This window comes from Marmota marmota, unplaced genomic scaffold (assembly GCF_001458135.2).
Source record: "Marmota marmota marmota unplaced genomic scaffold, marMar, whole genome shotgun sequence".
Lineage (NCBI taxonomy): Eukaryota > Metazoa > Chordata > Mammalia > Rodentia > Sciuridae > Marmota > Marmota marmota.
In genome coordinates, this window is record NW_026000037.1 from 37,783,207 (window position 1) to 37,791,396 (window position 8,190).

The 8,190-nt window shown below is 40.7% G+C and overlaps 1 protein-coding gene across 1 annotated transcript in view; it reads left to right on the top strand.

The window, feature by feature from the left end:
- Positions 1-6,052, top strand: part of Kif5c (kinesin family member 5C) — a gene marked incomplete at its 5' end in the record, with an annotated part of 102,143 nt that extends 96,091 nt beyond the window's left edge. Inside the window, 1 exon segment of the mRNA XM_048811957.1 lies at positions 2,313-6,052.
- Between the last annotated feature and the right edge of the window lie 2,138 nt (positions 6,053-8,190).

The following is an 8,190-nucleotide window of genomic DNA, read 5'->3' on the forward strand; positions in this document are numbered from 1 at the left end:
GGTCAACAGGAATGTATTTTAAATCTCAAGATTCCCCCAGCCTCTCTCTTGGATGGGAGAGGCTCTCTGACTAGAAATGGTCTCTCTTGGGAATAAACAATTAACTTTCAAAATAGCTCCACTTCCTTCCCTGAATTTATCAGAGGAGATGGACATCCAGAAAGTGGGGAGGCTGGGTGGGAGTTTCCTGGTTGAATTCATTTTGGGAAGGGGATTTGCTAGAAAGACTTAAGATGGGCCCATAAAGATCCTCAAATGGGGATGAAGAGAGAGGAACAGCCTCTTCATGAAAGAGATGGGACCCTGTTTAGGTGGGTTCCCTGTTTTTCCCTTCAGTGGTGTCACAGTCTTAGGTCTCTCTCACTTTCCTTGAGGTGACCAAACTAAGCAGGTTGGGCCTCCTTTGTGGCCCCCTGTTTCCTTCAGACTATTAGCCCAAACACGTTGGATCTTGCACAATGGGAGAGTGGGGGACCCAGATGAAAGGCCTCTGGTAGCAATCATGTCACTTCATGGTCTGCTGGAGTTATTGAGGCCGTGCTGTGGAGTTTGTGTGTCTAATGCTTGCTGTGTCAACATGGGTTGGCTGCAATCTTTGCATCAAGCCATAATCCAACAATGTAAGGTATGTGCCCAGCACCTCCCCGCCTCCAGGCACACAGGAGACCATCCCCTCACCCGGGGAGAGTGTGCTCAGAAGAATGAACCTGAAAGAAGTGAACAGGGGATTTCAGTGGTGGTATTGAAAAAGCATTCCCACTGGTTTTCAGCTCAAGATGGATTTTAAATGACAACTATGACCGTGCTTTTAGGTTTTTCATTTCCGGACCTAACAAGAAGCATGGAATTGCACCAGAAAGGCTAAATGTTAAATATACTCTTTCTAGGGACTAAATATTTCTCTCTCTGACTTTTAAAAATGACATAATATCACCATGTAAATTTGCTCAAACCTTCTTAATTGGCCCTTTGGAATTGTGGAGATGATACTGTTAGAGTGAGAAGTGGTGGTTACCAAATGGGTTCCCAAATATTTATTTTTTTGTGTTGGGGAGGAATTGGTATTCTTGAAAATAATGTGCAGTTCTCTTTTTTTCCTGCTCTGTTTCTGTTGTATATTTCTTTTCTCTCTCTCTCTCTCTCTCTCTTTGTTTTTTGCCCACCGCTTTGCTCCTGACTACTTTTACAATCCCTTTCCATACCCTGAAATTATCTATTTAAATATAATTTACATCCTGCTTATTTATACAGAATATGTGAGTTTGCCTCTGATAGTATCATATATAAATGAGTGAAGCTTTGTAGAGGCAAACTGGAAGAGCAGTGTGTCAGGTTGTGGGGCTCTTTTTAAATCGGAGGAGGAGCTGAGCTCAGTGTCTGGCATCTCCTGTACCAGGCAATTCTGTTAATTTGTCAAGGAAGAGGCTCTATCCACCCATCCTCTCCTCTTTGTCCCCCCAGAACACTGAGCTCTGCTGCAAATGCACAGGTCATATCACAGATTCAGGTCTTAGCTGCTGGAGGAAGCTGAGCCTTCCAGCATCTCCAGCTTACTGGAGGAAGTCCAAAGGCTGAGAAAGGCTGCTTGGGGCTATCCTCCAGGGCAGGACTGGTCCAGGCTCTCAGGAGACCTGGTCTGACCAGATGGACCTCTGATGGAAAGGGGAATGAAATCAAAGGGGCTGGTCTTTGGTGGAACTTTATTACTCCACTTTCCTCAGAACTGGGAACCTATTTCTAGAGCCAGCTGGAGTGGGAGGTGGGAGGGGGCCAGCCTGACCTGAATGGCAATGCCAAATGCTGGCAAATGAGCAGTATCGTTGATCTCCCCTTCGGCAGGGCTCTGTGTTACTACCATGGACATTGGCTCAGCAGATCCTGACTTGGAAGAGAATGTTGAGACTGTCAGAACAAAATACCTCAACCAGGACATAGGAGGCAGTATTGTCAATCAGTTAGCCGTTAGCCACATGTGTCTACGAGCACTGGAATCATTCATAAGCCCTGAGATGTGCTGGAAGTGAAAAATAGTATCAATGTCCCAAGAGTAATCTGTTCATGTCAAATATCTCCAGATATTAATTTCATGTTGAAATTTGAATCTATTGCATTATATAAAACACATTACTAAAAATAATTCACCTGTTTCTTTCCATTTTAAAATTTTAATCAAAATTAAACATGTGATCCCACTATATTTTTAGTGGACAGCTCTGATCTAAAACTCTAGAATTAAAAATAATTTCTGAGGAGTGACTTTCGACGTTATGTTCTCTAACTCCTATGTTCTCTCTTTGGTTCTCTCTCAACAGATATGATTCCACGTAGCATGTCAAGGACTACTACTACACCAACTCCTTTATTTTTTCCCCTTCCTACACAATTTCCATTTTCTTTTACACATGCTTACCCCAGCCATCTGCAGTATGCCAGTTTCAGGTATTTTGAGCTGTGTAGAATTTCTGTGTGTACAGACGTGTGCTTGGATTTTTCTCTTTGTGAGAAATCGGAAGCTGATTTCAGAAGATCCACTTACTACTCAAAACTACTTCCACTGCCTGAGCCTCTGGGGCGTTGGGTGGTCTCTGGGCATCCTGGAGCCGCCTCTGGCAGTACACTGTCCCCCCGGAACACCCTGATGTGCCATTCCCTGGAGGGGAACAACCAAGTGCCGCGGAGGCAGGCGATCACACTCTGCCTCAACTGTCTGGTTTCCTGTAAAATAAACACATGACTTTATATTTTTAGGGAACAAAAAAAAATGCTGCTATAGGGTTCAAAATTTTCATTCAGAACACTTTTCCAAAAACAAATTACCCCTAAGGAGCATTTTGAATATCCTGGTCACATCTCTGGATCTGTAAAATACACCTTTTAGTATGGCACCTGTTAAAATGCAAAGCATATTTCTTCAAGGCAGAAAAACAATCTGACAATAGCAATGTAGAATTTGTTCATTCAAACCCATCTATGTAAATGCAAGAAGTCATAAATTCACCTCCGAGCTGCTTGCTATTGAACCTGCAGTGACTAGTCTCTGCTGGCCCAGTTGGTTTGAACTTCATTCCTTCACAAGTGTTGAAAATGCTGCAAAGTTGGATGAGTGGAGATGGGGCCCCCCCCCCCCCCCTCTTGCTTCCTCCCTGATCCTTCTGGGGAGCTTGCATCTGGGATGGCCTGTTTCCCTAGGGAGCCATCTTAAGCTTGAGGAGGCCTTGCAAAGAAATCCAGCGTCATTCCAGCAGCTGAAAAAGAAAGCCCTGGGGACGAGGGGAGAGTAAATGACAAAATTTGTGCCTGTCTATGAACAAGTTGCCATGAAAAAGTTGTTATTTTAACCCATGATTGCAGACTCTTTATTTCAATTCTCTCTTAAAGATAAGCTTTATCTTCCTTTAGGCACAATTAGAAGAAATAAGTATAAATGGATTTTTTTTACATTTAGCTTTTAGTTTATTCAAATACACGAATCTAGAACTGACTTCCTTACTTCCAGTTGGGCATATTAAAAGGATGCATTTCCAAGTAGTCAAATTTTCAGGGGAACTGATAAGGATTCAAGTATGTTGATCTTGTGTGCTGCTGCTTGTTACGACAAATTTAGGGGAGAGCTGGTGACGACCCAACCAATCTCTGAAAGCATCCTACCATATACATGCCCAAGATGTGTGGGCTGGCACTGTCCCCTGCAGCTGTCACCATTGGAATGAAGTATATGCCAGGGGAAACTTTGGGCTTTCTCATGGTCTTGTGGGTTAAAGATTGAGTGTGTGTGTGTGTGTGTGTTGGGGGGGTGCTAAGGACCATGTGTTGACTTCCAACTCATCATGTATAAAATTTCCCTAGCAAAGCAATGCTGCTTAAGTTATTTGTTAAATGTTGTGTTTGTCTTTGTGTGTTTTGTTTTGTGTTTGAAGGGAGTGAGGAAGATGAATTCTACTGAAGTATTTGTTTCATAAAGATGACAATTTTGCATTTGTTCATTTATTTGTTTGGTTTCATTGTCAATGTCTTCCCAGCTAATGCTTGATCAATTTTCTCTGTCTGATAGGAGGGTCCTTTTAGGGCAAGTTTTACACACATTGTCAGGTAATAACATATGGCACAGATTATAACCTTGCTGTTGATATGTTTGCCTCTGACTCTGGAAGCTAAAACATTGGTCTTTCAGAGGATTGCCAATTAAACAATTGTCGTACATGTTACTTAACATTGTCATTAAGCAACTATACTTCTTTGTGTTTGGAAATTGAGCAAGGGTCAGAAGCGTTCTCTCTCTCTCTCTCTCTCTCTGCCTTTGTTAATATCTGTCATAAAATGCATTATTTTAGATTCTTTCCAAAGTAATTTTTACCAGGGTGCCCCTTTTGTACTTCTGAAGAATTGCTTGGCCCTTTCATGTTTCAAAAAGAAACATTTGCTTGTACTTCCACCTTACTTGATCTCTATGAGGGTCTTGCAAAATTTGCTTTACTTTTATTCACAGGGGAAGTTGGCTTTCATGTCTTTTAAAGATTATTCTGCTAGTTGCTGATCAGCCAGTCAGTTCATCTAGCTCCAATCTTTACAGGACTACTAAGCCAGCTTTCCTCCACAGTCCCAAAAGGCGGGCAGATCATTGGAAAGGATTACAGAGTTTATTTAAATGGACCCTAGATATTACTTTGTGTAATATTCCAGTTATTATATCAAGACCATATACTCTTAGGCCACTTCTTTAAAAAATGCCACATTTATGCAATTTTCTTACTTTTAGACTTTTGCTCCTTATACTCCAAATGTCTGAACAGCCAAGTTTAGGATTGTGTTTTGGTTATATGTGCTTTTTGCTTGTGTGTGTGTGTGTGTGTGTATGTGTGTGTTTCTCTGTTGAATAATTTTATGTTTCATGCTACTTCTTGAAAGTTTGCTCTTTCATGCTATAAGAGAATAGCCAGATAGTTTCTACCTGCAGGATGGTGGATTGCTAAATTAGAGGAATGGTGTTTGAGATAGCAAGATGAATGGTTGGGAACCAAAATATATTAATGCCAAATGTGCTTTGGTTAATTACTAGAGAATTCTATATACATGTATCATATCTTCAAATTCTATTTAGTTTGCTTTGGTTGAATGGCAGGTAGTAGGCAGGACAATAAGAGTTTTAAGACTCTTAAAGGAAATAGAATCATGTGGTTAAGAAAATCAGAATTTAGAGAAGTATTGGGATAAATGAAGAAACGTTTTTCTGGAATGTAGCATCTAGTGACTTGCTGAAACCCTCAAGTGCATATAAGGGAGTGATGTTCATGTTGAAACAAAACCAAGACATCACTGGGACTCGGGGAACTTTTCAGCTCCACTTTCCTGTAGGAATAACTAAAAGCTAATAAAAGCTCCTAACAATCCCCTCTTTTGTGTATATGTTGTAGCAGGGCAGGAGCCATTTGGACTCTAGATACAAGACTCACTGGGGAAGTTTTTAATTGGTAGAGGTCAGGGGACGATTTCACTTCATTGTCCCACTCTTGAGTTTCTTAAGCAAGTGAAAGAAACCATCATAGTCCAAAATTGCTTCATTTAACACTTAACAATTTAGACTTTTTTAAAAAAGTATTGAACGAGGGCCAAGTAACTGCTGAAGGAGGCAACAGTCCATGAAATGTGCTTACTTAAAAATTGTGTATCAATTTTAAATACTTTTCATTGTGTGCAAACACAAGGGGAATAGGGCATTCTGTAGAATTACATATGTCTAGTTTGTAAAGTGTGTCACGTGTACTGCAGATGTGTGTTTTTTGGACTTTATGTATCTGTACAGTAGTTTTCATTAAAAAAAAAGCTGTGGACAAACTTGTTTTGGTGGTTTGAGGGGGAGATGGCAGTTTGTATCAATGAGTGACACCATACAACATATGTCACAAAAGATTCAGAAGTATCCCTCCCCTGGCCTGTGGAAAATTTTGGTTATCTCCTAGGTTCTAAAATGAAGATGTATGGATATTCTGGCAGACTGCATGTTGTATAATTTGAAAAATACTAAAAGTGGACAATAAAACTGAATTAAACTTTGGCTGGTCTGTTTTTCCTTATCTGGGTCACCCTAAAGGCCTCTCATGGAAGGTACCAGGATTCCTGTTAGGATGAATCATTTTCTGGCCTCAGAGAAAATCATTGCAAGAGAGTAGCCGTCCAATGAGCAGCATGAGGGAAGTCAATCTTGTTTGAATATTTGCTTTAAATTTTTTCTTTCATTGAGGTCCTAAGAATTTTTGACATTTGTTCCTTCAATTCTGAACAGATAGCTATGCATTTTTTAAAAGTCTCATACTAGCTTTTTGTAAGTAGGATTGAGTCAAAGCTCAGTAGACCAATATATTGGCTGAATTTCTTTCTGCCTGAGAAATGCACTTATTCTAATGGTAGATCCTAGAGGGCTGGCATCCTTCATCTAATGAGTTGGAGCTCTGTATATGTTGAGAGATTACTGGCAACTTTTGAGAATGATTGGGGCATGTGTGTTCCTGTTTAGCCTACTGATTCTTAGTATTAAGGTACGAACCTGAGCTTATGAGAAGACATCCAAGTTGAGAATAACAAATGGCAGGACACAGGATTATATTTTTATCTGATTTCTTAACCAGAAGACTTCCCTGCCTCAGGTCACTGGAATCATGTGACCACGCGTGGCATCCTGTGTGTAAAGGATTCTTGTTCTCGATTTCTTTTTTTTTTTGGTTTGGTTAATGGTGCATAAGAGGCAGACAAAAAACCTCTCTGCCTTAATTCAAAATAGAAAGGATGGATGCCAAATGAATGGTTAATAAGTGTTATTCAGGGCACTGCAAAGGGTATGCTCTCGTGATGTTTTACCCATCTTTCTTAAAATTATTCTCCAAAGAACAGAGGCAGTTTCCAGATTGAAGATTGTTAGAGGTGACTAACATAGTAAATTCCAAGTGTGGTGGATGAGTATTCAGGCTGAAGCCTGTTTGTCTGAGATGAGAAAGCAGGCCTCTGAAAGAACCCAATTATAAAGATGATTTCTATATCAATGAGAACGACCCCCATAGATCTCTGCAATGCAGAAGGGCCCCCTTGACAGCTCCTGCAAGCCTTCCTGAGGTTTCCTGGTCCCTCAAACTCTGAACCATGCTCCGGCTTTGACTTGGAAGCATAGAGTTGGAGCATCTATGGGACAAAGGGCAGCTGAAGCAATAATCTGCAAAGGCAATTACTGGTGACGTGTGTATGGCAGATTTAATTCTAGCACTTGTGACAGGCTACGTCTTGTAATTTGTCTTATGTGCATAATCCATTGACGTTAGGAGACATCTCCTGTGACACATGAGATGAGAATGTGGGTTTACTTGACAAAAGGCATCCTGAGCCATGGGATTTTTAACTTTCCCTTTGGCATTGGTAGTTTTTTCATCCAATCTGCAACAAAACCATCAATTTCTGTGCTTAGTTGGACTCAAAATTAATTTTTAGAACTCACAGGTTACTCCTTGAGGTCTTTCTACTTGGAGCAGCCTCCACATGGCAAACCCTGGAATTTCCATTTGCTCTGCTTTCTTATGCAAAATGAGTTTCTGTTTGGGAGTCCCAGGTGATGCCCTCTTCCTTCTAGACTTTCCAAACCCTCACCATTCCCCATGACCAGACTGCAAATGATTCTCACGGAGCAGCTTCTCAAAGAGATTTGCCTACAACAAAATATTATTCCTTCAGAATGTGTAAATGAAATTAGAGAAATTGACAGACTTGTTCCTGATGACATGTAACAGCATTGGAACCTTGAAATATTCAAAAAGTGGCAGTAAGCAGTCAATTAATTCAAGAGATTATTCTGGCGGTGTGCCAGACACTGTTTTAAGTGCCTTACATGTTTTAATCCATCTAATCCTTCTAATAACCCATGAGGTATGCACCATTATCTCCCTTCTGCAGATGAGGAAAGGGGACAGAGTGGTTAAGCAGCTTGCCCAAGGTCTCACAGCTAGTAAGAGTAGGAGCCAGGATTTAATCTACACAATCCAGATCTAAGGTTGTGTTCTCAACAGCTAAAATATTGCCTCTTAGAACAGTTTGTGAGTATGTGTGTGTGTGTGTGTGTGTGTGTGTAGTGATAATCAGCAAACAGCCTCAAAAACACTTACACCCTTTTGTAAAGAATTTATACTAAAGCCAGGTGTGGTGATTCACACT